Source organism: Pseudoliparis swirei, chromosome 8 (assembly GCF_029220125.1).
Source record: "Pseudoliparis swirei isolate HS2019 ecotype Mariana Trench chromosome 8, NWPU_hadal_v1, whole genome shotgun sequence".
Taxonomy (NCBI): domain Eukaryota; kingdom Metazoa; phylum Chordata; class Actinopteri; order Perciformes; family Liparidae; genus Pseudoliparis; species Pseudoliparis swirei.
Window position 1 is genome coordinate 4,865,534 of NC_079395.1, and position 12,500 is coordinate 4,878,033.

The 12,500-nt window shown below is 42.3% G+C and overlaps 1 protein-coding gene across 13 annotated transcripts in view; it reads right to left on the reverse strand.

Annotated features, from left to right (window-relative positions):
- LOC130198302 (adhesion G protein-coupled receptor L2-like) overlaps positions 1 to 12,500 on the reverse strand; it is a 151,808-nt gene that overhangs the window by 33,858 nt on the left and 105,450 nt on the right. The gene's annotated exons all lie outside the window — the stretch shown is intronic.

Here is a 12,500-nt window from a genome sequence, read left to right on the forward strand (position 1 = left end):
GTGAATGTGATACATTTATATATATATATAAATATATATATATAAATATAAATATATATATATATATTTATATATATATATATTTATAAATATATATATATAAAAATAAATATTTATATACTCCTCTCCTGTGTGAATGATCGCACATCTTTTTCCCCACAACCACCCGGATCATCTTTAGAGATGAAAGCAGCCTCCACACAATGAGGTCTGGCCGCTGTGGAAGGCGCTACCGTGTTGTGTTCACGGTCCCCGGGAGCTTTTGGGGATAAAAATGCAATATCATGCTATCTGACACTCCATCATCAGACACATATCTCCATTTCCTGAGCGAGGAGGGCGACACAAAGCCCCCGTTTCACGTTTCACACTCATCAGCCAGTCGGTGTGGGGGGAGGGGAGGGAATCTTTTTTCTTTCTTTCTTCTTCTTTTCATTCCAGTGAAAATAAAAATATCGGGAGTTGATTACAAAGTTGACATCTGAAGACGATGTTCCCGCCGATGCTCACTGGAAGACAAATGAACCGCGGCGCCGCTGTTGGCCGAGCGCTGACATTTTCCTCCGTGACCCTTTCCCGAATGACCCTGTTGTTTCTTCTTTCTTTCTTTTTTTAACGCTTTCACACATTGCGTGTGCGTCGGCTGACATGTCCCTATAACACGAGGAAGTCTTCCTTTAGCGCCCCGCGGCTACTGGAGCAAGAAGGACCAAAGGTCGGTGGAAATAGGGAAGAAACTGCATTTTTATATTTATATAAATAAAGTTTTTTTCCACCAAAACAGACGAAAGGGGGCTGGAATAAATATATGTACTGCCAGGAGAAGTGAGATGATTCATGGGCTGACGCTTTTGATTCAATATACGCATATAATGCAATACGAGGGCAAGTGTAATTGGGTTTGAAAAATATTAAACTTCCCCATACCTGAGCAAACTTCTGCTCCTCCACCGGCGGATACCCGCCCCCAATATGCACTTCCTGTCATCACCTGAGTAACCGGCTCCAGTCAGGGGCCCAGAGCCCCTCGACCACCCACACTGCATCACACATTATGACGTGGTTATTATTACACGGCATAGAGACGGATTTTGTTTGGCTTTTGTTTTGCGTACGTTTGTCATCTCAGGCAAATGCTTTGAGGATATATTATATCATTAGGGATTTAATCAATCCGGAGGAGATGCATTCCACTGAGTGCCCACGTCGACGTGTCATTTTCATTAATATTTATTCTCGTTCTCTAATTTCGTCATTTGGTCGACAACATTCAGATTACACACACGGCCCGGACGCCGGTGGCAGTGATGTTGAGTGTGTGTGTGTGTGTTTAAAAAGTGAGTTAATAGTTCTGCTTCAGATCTTATGCATCGCTCTGTAACACTGAATATCATTTATTAAAGACATTATTCATAAATGCAGATCTACTAGGAGTCATCCCTCATTGTTCTCTGGCTCACACTTTAACGAGAAGGTGAGCGTTTCTTTTTTATCTGTGACAGGATTGTAAATGTAATCTTTGGGTCTTCAGGACATTTGAGGATCTCACCTTTTTTGGGATTTTTTAATGGGAATTTTATATATTTCTTTTTTTACAGTTTTCTGACATTTTACATAAAGATGAAACGATTAATCTATTAATAAGAGACGATTAAACCAAAATGAAAATAACGGTAAATGGGCGCCCTAATCCCTTTAATCACTCACAGAATCCAGTGGAGATAAAAGCTAATGAATCCTCCATTATTATTCATTCATTCATATTATTATCATTCATTACCATATCGGCTTCTTCTTCTTCTTCTTCTTCTTCTTCTTCTTCTCCCCCCCCCCCCTCGGTGTTAATAACCTCCTTTTCTTTTCTTCTTCTTCTTCTTCTGCTTTCCCCCCCCCCCTCGGTGTTAATAACCTCCTTTTCTTTTCTTCTTCTTCTTCTTCTTCTGCTTTCCCCCCCCCCCTCGGTGTTAATAACCTCCTTTTCTTCTTTTTCTCTTCTTTTTCTCTTCTTCTTCTTCTTCTTCTTCTTCATCATAATGTCATGTCATCCTGCCAGACACTCGCTCATTGTCTCTCAGGCGGAATCATAAAAGAACATATCGCATTCATTAATCCGACTGAGTGATAAAAAAAAAAATTAAAAAAAATCAACGACGAGATGCGATCTTTGTGTCTGTTTACCGCCTCGCGGGTTAATCGCAGTGTGACGCCCGACAACGTAGAATAAAGCACGTTGTTAATTTAATGGGCACATCGAGTAACGTGCTCCTTCAGAAGCTTCGGCGTTCGCCACCCGGCTTATTTTTTTGGATTTTTTTATTTTTATGTCTGTAAAAAAAAATCCTTTTGATTTGCGAGCAGCTCGACATTCCCCCTGCAGCCGGAGCGCCGCCCGTCCTCCGGTAAGCACTCAGCCCAGAGAGGGCCGCCGCCGCCGCAATTAGCCGGCGATTCTCTCAAGAGGCGGTGAAGTCACTCTTTAGGGGGGTGCAATCTGACACCAGAGGCGTACTGTTGCCATATGCCCCGAAAAATACCCTCTTGTAAATAATGGAAGAGGTTTTTTTTGGAAATTTTCAACACTTTGGAGAAATGGTCTCAAACCGGAGTGTGTAAAATTAAAATAGAGCGGAGAGAAAAACGAGACAGAAAGAGATGAAGCAGATTTAGGGTTTTTTATCACTTCATGCCCCCCCTCCCCCTTGAGAGTCATTTAGGAATCTGTGGGGAAGATGACAAAAAAAGATATGACGCCGCATATAGCCGTTAGGAGATGGATAATGCGCCGCCGTGTCCCTGCAGTGGGAGAAGCTTTTTTTATCTCGAATTACACGTGTGTGCGGTCGGAGCAGTAAAAAAAATGTGTCTGCGCGTCGGGGATGAATGGATCATAAGTCGCCTAAGAGAAGATAACTCACAAGGCGCAATGACAGACGGACAAAGAGAGGAATGGAACCGGCGGCGGCGCTCCGTTTAGAAATCACCTGCACTCTAAACCGAAGGCCGAGAAGCAATCTGCGTGAGCGCTCTCCTTTCTCTCCCTTCAAAGACAGCTGTCCTCGAAACTGGGAGGAAAAAGAAAGCACCTGTTTCACCAGGTGAGCAAACTTTCTGGAAGAAAAAAAACCCGCATTGAAGAGCTTTTTTTTCCACTGACGTCCGTCGGGGGAGCAACGACATGTGTTTTCATTACATTAATATTCACCAGCCACCATTACAATGTGTATTGTTGTTGTCGTTACATTACGTTCTTTGGGACCGATTAGAAATACAAGACTTTTTTTATTTTAATGTCTTATTTTACTTTAGTTATTATTAAATTATTAAATATTTACCGCTTATATCATTTAATTGTACTCAATTGAACTCTTCAGACCTCCCCTCCCTCCTCATTGAACCCTCCTCGTGGAGTGTGTGTAAAAGTATATACACGTGGGAGTGCTGTGCGGGTGTGTATGCGGATACGGATGGTTGTGTGTGTGTGTGTGTGTGTGTGTGGACATTTGTTGATGTAGATGTTCATGTATGTGGAGGTTTGCCATTTGTACCTGGACTATGGATACTGATACTACTGTTTTGATTGGATTCTATTTGTTTTGTTGTGTTTATTTATTTAAATGTCAAGGAAAATAAAAATAAAAATGCAAAATAAAATAAAAATGCAAAATAAAATAAAAATGTAAAATGAAATAAAAATGCTAAATATATATTTTTTACATGCAAAATAAAAAGTTCAAAAAAAGATGGACAATTTTATATTGTGTTTTTGACTTATTACAAATAAACCACTCATTGTATACGACTCATTGAAAAACAAATTGGTACTAAATGACCCGACAGCTCAACAACTTGAGTTACTCGTTGCTGCGTTGGGTATTTAACAGCTAAAATTAATTCAACCTAAACAGCGAACCAGCCCATTGTGAAAAAGAGGGTTCACAAAGTGCTAAACAATATTCACACATCATCGTAACACATTACTAAATTACGCAACAGTGCCCAACACGGTTGTTGTGTGCGCTTTAGCTTCTACCGCTCTTTTCCAGGCGCTACGCTAAGCTGAGCCAAACTCAACCCGCTCCCGTCTTCACATTTAGAGACATCGATCTCCGAGAAAGCGAACAAATGCGTTTCCCCCGAACGTTTCGCTTAAACCCGACCGCTCGGCGCGTTGAGGCCGCAATAAGTGCGATACGGAGCGCCTCGTATGTCTTTATTTATCTTGCATTGGAGCTTGACTCAATAACGAGACGGTCTCGGAGGATACCAGGACTGCGTGAGAGCTACAGTTGGTCTTTTTGCCTCTTTACCTCGAGCCAGTGCTGGTAATTAATGACAGAGAAACAAGTCCCAGAAGACATGAATTTTACATTAGGGCTGTTTATATGCGCTCATGCTGTTCGGCTTCACCGACCCTTCCAGACGGGGAGCACGCCGCTCGGCGTGGACGGGGCGCGGCCGCCAGACGTCTGCAGGGTTTATTTTACTTAGCGCTGTGAGATATGTCTTCATGTCTTTATCTCGTCTTAAATTCACAGACACGAAACAGCTCAAGTCGTTAAGAAACTGTTGAGTGGCCTTCGCTGTTTTATTGACTCTTGTTCTTTAAAGTTAATTTTGTAATTTTTTTCTCTCTTTCTGTATCTAAGTGGTGTTCCTCGTGTATTAAAATACGAACATTTAAATTGTGTTTGTTTTAGCTATATTTCCTCTATAGTTTCATTATATACACACATACATATATAAATATATACATACATATATATATACATATATATACATATATAAATATATATATATATACATATATAAATACATATATAAACATATATAAATACATATATAAATATATATACAGGACTGTCTCAGAAAATTAGAATATTGTGATAAAGTTCTTTATTTTCTGTAATGCAATAAATAAATAAAAATGTCATGCATTCTGGATTCATTACAAATCAACTGAAATATTGCAAGCCTTTTATTCTTTTAATATTGCTGATTATTTTACAGCTTAAGAAAACTCAAATATCCTATCTCTAAAATTAGAATATCATCAGACCAAGTATACTAGTAGGGTATTAAACAAATCACTGAATCGTTAATTAACTCAAACACCTGGAAACACATTTTCAAATGTTTGATTTTGTTTTGCTGTTATAAATCTTTTTTTACTTGGTCTGAGGAAATATTCAAATTTTATGAGATAGGATTTTAGAGTTTTCTTAAGCTGTAAGCCATAATCAGCAATATTAAAAGAATAAAAGGCTTGCAATATTTCAGTTGATTTGTAATGAATCCAGAATGCATGACATTTTTGTTTTTTTAATTGCATTACAGAAAATAAAGAACTTTATCACAATATTCTAATTTTCTGAGACAGTCCTGTATACATATACATACATACATATATACATATATACATACATATATATATACATATATATATATATACATATATAAATACATATATATATACATATATAAATACATATATATATATATATATATATATATATAAATATATAAATATGTATATACTCTATATATATTAGTTTGGATCCAAAAGCCACCCAATAACATATATATATATATACACACACACATACACATTATATATATAGTATAATAAAGAATAAAGCAATTATAGAGAACTATGGCTAAAAAATAAAAAATCTAAATGTGTATATATATAGAATATAAATATATGAAGAGCTTCAATTACGTTATTACGTTGTCTTCAACGCCACTGCACTCCTTTAAATAAAAAAAACTGTAATGTATGTCAAACACAACATCCCTTCCACAAATCCCACCGAACCCTTTCAGCCATTTGCAGACAGGTGGCACACAGCGATCATCATCATCACCCACTAGGGTTGCACGGTGTACCGATACTCAAAAGGTCACCTGCTCATCCTTATGGAGGGAACTGTGTCGTCATCTGGTCAGATACGAACAAAAGGCCGACATAGCCGTGTAGAATCAAAGCTATGATGGCACTGTGTGATTTTCATTCATACCTTTCTGTCGGCTAATACTAATAGTTATGCCGTTTGTTAAAGGACCCATATTATGCCCATTTTTCCACAAGTTGATATGGTTCCTTGGGGTCTTAATGAAATGTTTGTAACATATTTTGGTCAAAATACCACAAGAATCATTTCAAACAGCACCCTTTTTACCCTGTCAAAAACACCTCCCCACAGATGTACCTGTTTTGAGTGCCTGTTCCTTTAAATGCTAATGAGCCAGCTCCCCCCTCCCCCCTCTCCCCTCCTCCACGAGATGCGCTCGCCTAGCTGCTGCCTGCAGATGAAGATAGCGTCGTGCAACCATATCGTTTTGAACCAGTCAGACCCTGAACAAGAAGAGGCTCCCGAACAAGTTCGAGAAGTTAGGGCTCAACAGGACGTTTCTGAATGTCACTTCTACATTTGTTTTTGTTTGTCCATTGGCTAAGGTCTCTCAGTCTTGTTAGTGGTTTTGAGAGCATAGTGGTGCTAGAGATTCGAGTGCGTGAATAGTTTGTGCATGTATGAGTATGTAGCAAATACAGTGTGTTTATGTAAGTTACTGTTTGTGTAAATGCAAGTAACGGGAACGCCATAAAGATATAAATGCTACATGAGTAAAGTTCCATCTGTAAACTAAAGTGTTATCTGATGACAGTAAGTGACCAAGCAGGGGCGGGGGTAACGTCTTTACCTCCATTAATTAGCGTTTAAACCTTGTTTCCTTATTAAATCGTTGTATTTGATGACTTATGACTTATTTGATGACTCATGTCTGTAATATGAACACAACTTTCAAATAAACTTTACCTGCAAAGTTGTGGTGGGGGGCGGTCCAAGGCCATGGAGCCAGACTCCCTACATGGGCGTGCTTCAAAATCTACGTAGACGTTGGTGGTGATCCCATTTGACGCACTCAAGCATATCGTTTCTGACATAGAGGAACCACAACAAGCCGCGTGAGTTGTTTTTTTCCCCCGCGTTTTTGTGTTTGGAGACATGCCAGATACCCAAATTACCGTATAGAAGCACTAAAAAAGTGGCATTTTCATAATATGTCCCCTTTAAGTGTTCAAAAAGCTGGGCAGGAACAAGCTGATAAAAAGTGTTTTATTTATTACTATGCTAGATAAATATACCAGAATCGTATCTTATTCGTGGTATCGTATCGCAAGTATCGAGTATCGTGATATTTACGGCAGGTATCGTATCGTAAGTTCTAAGTTCGATCCGTTTAACTTTTGACATCACCGCGATTCGGCTAACGGCGGCGAGAGGGCGTTTCCCTTCTTTCTTTAAAAAGAAAAATCCGGAAAAGAACGCAGACGCCGTCGACCTTTAAAGAGCAGCGGACGGAAAAAGCTCCGGCTGACGTATCGCGTGTCTTTAAAGGAGGGGGGGGGGGGGGGGGGGTAATTTACGAGGCCTGAAACTGAGCCGCGTGCAGCAGCAGTCCCAACGAGACGGCTCACAATGAAGACGCACCCAGACGCAGGAAGACGTAGACGCGGCGAGACAGAAATACACTCCGAGAAAGTCTCCGTCGTTTACGGCCGCTACGTGCACTTATGCCGTTTCCCCTGCCAAGGTCTGAAAGAAGAAAAAAAAAGCGAGAGGCGGAACAAGTAAGAGCCCTCTTTTGCAAAATCTCCCTTCGCCTTCGGCCTCTTTTCCTGTTGCTCGGGCATTCGCGCTCAGGAGGGCGGAACGCCGGCTTAAAAAACTCACGACGCATCTATGAATGTCCCGCGTCTCGCCGGGCATCACCTGGAGGCGCCGTTCACAACGCAACGTGCACGGCGGGGTCGAGCCACAAAATGGCTGGGCTACAAACAAACAAAAAGAAACGCTGTGGGAATATAGATATTTATCACGCAGGATATGAAATAGTGGCTTTTTTTTCTCGTTGCTTTTTTCACTTGACATTTTTGGAATTGGGCGCGGAGATTACAGATTCCAGCGAGCGGCTGAGCCTTTCGGACAAAGCCGTTCGTTTAATGGCTCTCGTCTCGTCTTTTTTTAGGCCTCAGATCAATGCTACCTCAAATACTAATTCATTTTCTCCTTTCTCTGCTTGTTAGTTGGAAACGCTCTCGGTAATTGCTCGCCGCTTCACGATTGTTTCGCCTTTTTTTATTTTTTTTGCCCGTCGAAATTTTTTTTTCTTTGCACGTAAATCAGTTAATTTCTTTTTGCACATCGCAGAGAAACACATAAGCGGCCGCCCCTCTGAATGTTGTAACGGCGAGCTCTTTGGTCTGCACCTCTTTTTTAAAAAGACCTCCGAGGAGGAAGAGGAGGAGGACTCTACCCGGTATCGATCATCGCTGGTTTGTGTTCACAATCCATTAGCGGAGGGACGGATTTTTCCTTAAATGTGTGCGAATTGTTTGGAACAATAAGCGGAACGATCGATACGGGGGAACGATCTCATCTAATGACTTCGAGCATGGCCACGATTAAGGAAAAAAAACCCTGCACTGCTCAAGGTGAGAGGAAATACAGACACACATACAAATTATATATATATAGTATAATAAAGAATAAAGCAATTATAGAGAACTATGGCTAAAAAACAAAAAATCTAAATGTGTATATATATAGAATATATATATATGAAGAGCTTCAATTACGTTATTACGTTGTCTTCAACGCCACTGCACTCCTTTAAATAAAAAAAACTGTAATGTATGTCAAACACAACATCCCTTCCACAAATCCCACCGAACCCTTTCAGCCATTTGCAGACAGGTGGCACACAGCGATCATCAACATCACCCACTAGGGTTGCACGGTGTACCGATACTCAAAAGGTCACCTGCTCATCCTTATGGAGGGAACTGTGTCGTCATCTGGTCAGATACGGACAAAAGGCCGACATAGCCGTGTAGAATCAAAGCGATGATGGCACCGTGTGATTTTCATTCATACCTTTCTGTCGGCTAATACTAATAGTTATGCCGTTTGTTAAAGGACCCATATTATGCCCATTTTTCCACAAGTTGATATGGTTCCTTGGGGTCTTAATGAAATGTTTGTAACATATTTTGGTCAAAATACCACAAGAATCATTTCAAACAGCACCCTGTTTACCCTGTCAAAAACACCTTCCCACAGATGAACCTGTTTTGAGTGCCTGTTCCTTTAAATGCTAATGAGCCAGCTCCCCCCTCTCCCCTCCTCCACGAGATGCGCTCGCCTAGCTGCTGCCTGCAGATGAAGATAGCGTCGTGCAACCATATCGTTTTGAACCAGTCAGACCCTGAACAAGAAGAGGCTCCCGAACAAGTTCGAGAAGTTAGGGCTCAACAGGACGTTTCTGAATGTCACTTCTACATTTTTTGTTGTTTGTACATTGGCTAAGGTCTCACAGTCTTGTTAGTGGTTTTGAGAGCATAGTGGTGCTAGAGATTCGAGTGCGTGAATAGTTTGTGCATGTATGAGTATGTAGCAAATACAGTGTGTTTATGTAAGTTACTGTTTGTGTAAATGCAAGTAACGGGAACGCCATAAAGATATAAATGCTACATGAGTAAAGTTCCATCTGTAAACTAAAGTGTTATCTGATGACAGTAAGTGACCAAGCAGGGCGGGGTAACGCTTTACCTCCATTAATTAGCGTTTAAACCTTGTTTTTATTAAATCGTTGTATTTGATGACTTATGACTTATTTGATGACTCATGTCTGTAATATGAACACAACTTTCAAATAAACTTTACCTGCAAAGTTGTGGTGGGGGGCGGTCCAAGGCCATGGAGCCAGACTCCCTACATGGGCGTGCTTCAAAATCTACGTAGACGTTGGTGGTGATCCCATTTGACGCACTCAAGCATATCGTTTCTGACATAGAGGAACCACAACTAGTTGCTTGAGTTGTTTTTTTCCCGCGTTTTGTGTTTGGAGACATGCCAGATACCCAAATTACCGATAGAAGCACTAAAAAGTGGCATTTTCATAATATGTCCCCTTTAAGTGTTCAAAAGCTGGGCAGGAACAAGCTGATAAAAAGTGTTTTATTTATTACTATGCTAGATAAATATACCAGAATCGTATCTTATTCGTGGTATCGGATCGCAAGTATCGAGTATCGTGATATTTACGGCAGGTATCGTATCGTAAGTTCTAAGTTCGATCCGTTTAACTTTTGACATCACCGCGATTCGACTAACGGCGGCGAGAGGGCGTTTCCCTTCTTTCTTTAAAAAGAAAAATCCGGAAAAGAACGCAGACGCCGTCGACCTTTAAAGAGCAGCGGACGGAAAAAGCTCCGGCGGACGTATCGCGTGTCTTTAAAGGAGGGGTAATTTACGAGGCCTGAAACTGAGCCGCGTGCAGCAGCAGTCCCAACGAGACGGCTCACAATGAAGACGCACCCAGACGCAGGAAGACGTAGACGCGGCGAGACAGAAATACACTCCGAGAAAGTCTCCGTCGTTTACGGCCGCTACGTGCACTTATGCCGTTTCCCCTGCCAAGGTCTGAAAGAAGAAAAAAAAAAGCGAGAGGCGGAACAAGTAAGAGCCCTCTTTTGCAAAATCTCCCTTCGCCTTCGGCCTCTTTTCCTGTTGCTCGGGCATTCGCTCAGGAGGGCGGAACGCCGGCTTAAAAAACTCACGACGCATCTATGAATGTCCCGCGTCTCGCCGGGCATCACCTGGAGGCGCCGTTCACAACGCAACGTGCACGGCGGGGTCGAGCCACAAAATGGCTGGGCTACAAACAAACAAAAAGAAACGCTGTGTGAATATAGATATTTATCACGCAGGATATGAAATAGTGGCTTTTTTTTCTCGTTGCTTTTTTCACTTGACATTTTTGGAATTGGGCGCGGAGATTACAGATTCCAGCGAGCGGCTGAGCCTTTCGGACAAAGCCGTTCGTTTAATGGCTCTCGTCTCGTCTTTTTTAAGGCCTCAGATCAATGCTACCTCAAATACTAATTCATTTTCTCCTTTCTCTGCTTGTTAGTTGGAAACGCTCTCGGTAATTGCTCGCCGCTTCGCGATTGTTTCGCCTTTTTTTTTTTTTTTTTTGCCGTCGACATTTTTTATTCTTTGCACGGAAATCAGTTAATTTCTTTTTGCACATCGCAGAGAAACACATTAGTGGCCGCCCCTCTGAATGTTGTAACGGCGAGCTCTTTGGTCTGCACCTCTTTTTTAAAAAGACCTCCGTGGAGGAGGAAGAGGAGGAGGACTCTACCCGGTATCGATCATCGCTGGTTTGTGTTCACAATCCATTAGCGGAGGGACGGATTTTTCCTTAAATGTGTGCGAATTGTTTGGAACAATAAGCGGAACGATCGATACGGGGGAACGATCTCATCTAATGACTTCGAGCATGGCCACGATTAAGAAAAAAAAAACCTGCACTGCTCAAGGTGAGAGGAAATACAGACAAGTTGTTGAGGTGGAATTACGAAATTCCTCTTATTTTAAACCCCTAATCCTGGATGAGCGTCCTGGATGAGCGTCACAAGGTCGACGCCTTTGACAGAGAAGGACACGGACGACGCGCTCATCGCGTTCCACGACTTCGCCGAACGGAGAGAAACACACTTGGTTTTTGGTGTAACTTCACTCCGTGGTCGATTGATCTTAATGGGCGCAATTAATTTCCTTTACGCCTGGAGTGCCCCTCACATTCAGAGAGAGAGAGAGAGAGAGAGAGAGAGAGAGAGAGAGAGAGACATTATTTCAGCACCATTAGATTACCCTGCAGAATAGGTTGTTTAATTCTACGCCATATCACGGGCAGCGATAAATCCTAATAGCTTCGCAGTAAAGGAGTTAAAGGTGCAGATCGGGAGGGAAAAAAAACACATCATAAACAAGAAGCAATTATTTTTCAAGTGCCGTTCACAAAAGACCCGGCGAAACGCGGCCGCCGCCGCCGCCCGCCACCGCCGCGCCTTGAGACGCCTCCTCTCTCCTCCTTGAGCTCGAGACATTTCAAATAAAGCACACTAAATGACCCGGAGTGACACGTTCCTACTTCCACTTTTTTGGATTGGAATCCCGATAAACGGACCCGGGGTTGTTTTGGGAACAGCGAGTGAAATCAACGCGCTGTGTTTTTTTCCCGCCGGCGTGCGCCGTGATTAAAAAACGCGCCGTTTCCCCCGAAGCCGCGTGCGGCGCTCGTGTTTACCGAGGCGTCGCGGTAGCTGGGAGAGGGAGCGCATTAAACCCTCCGCTGAAAAAAAAAAAAAGCGCTCCGCGACGGCCACTTTGCTCCTCGCCGAGCCTCACGCGCGGCGAGGAGGGAGGAGGTGATTGTGATCATTCGGTTGTTAATCACATGCACAACAGTGAGAGCGGTGGAGCGGGCGGAGAACTCTCTTCTTCGCGCGGCCCTTCCCGACGCACTCTTGGTCGAGGCCCTCGGGTTCGGTACAGCGGGAAAGTACGCCCTCCCCCCACCCCCCCTCCATCCTCGGAGTGTCGAGTTATCATGCCGGGGGGGATTCAAGGGAATGATGGCAGGAAAAC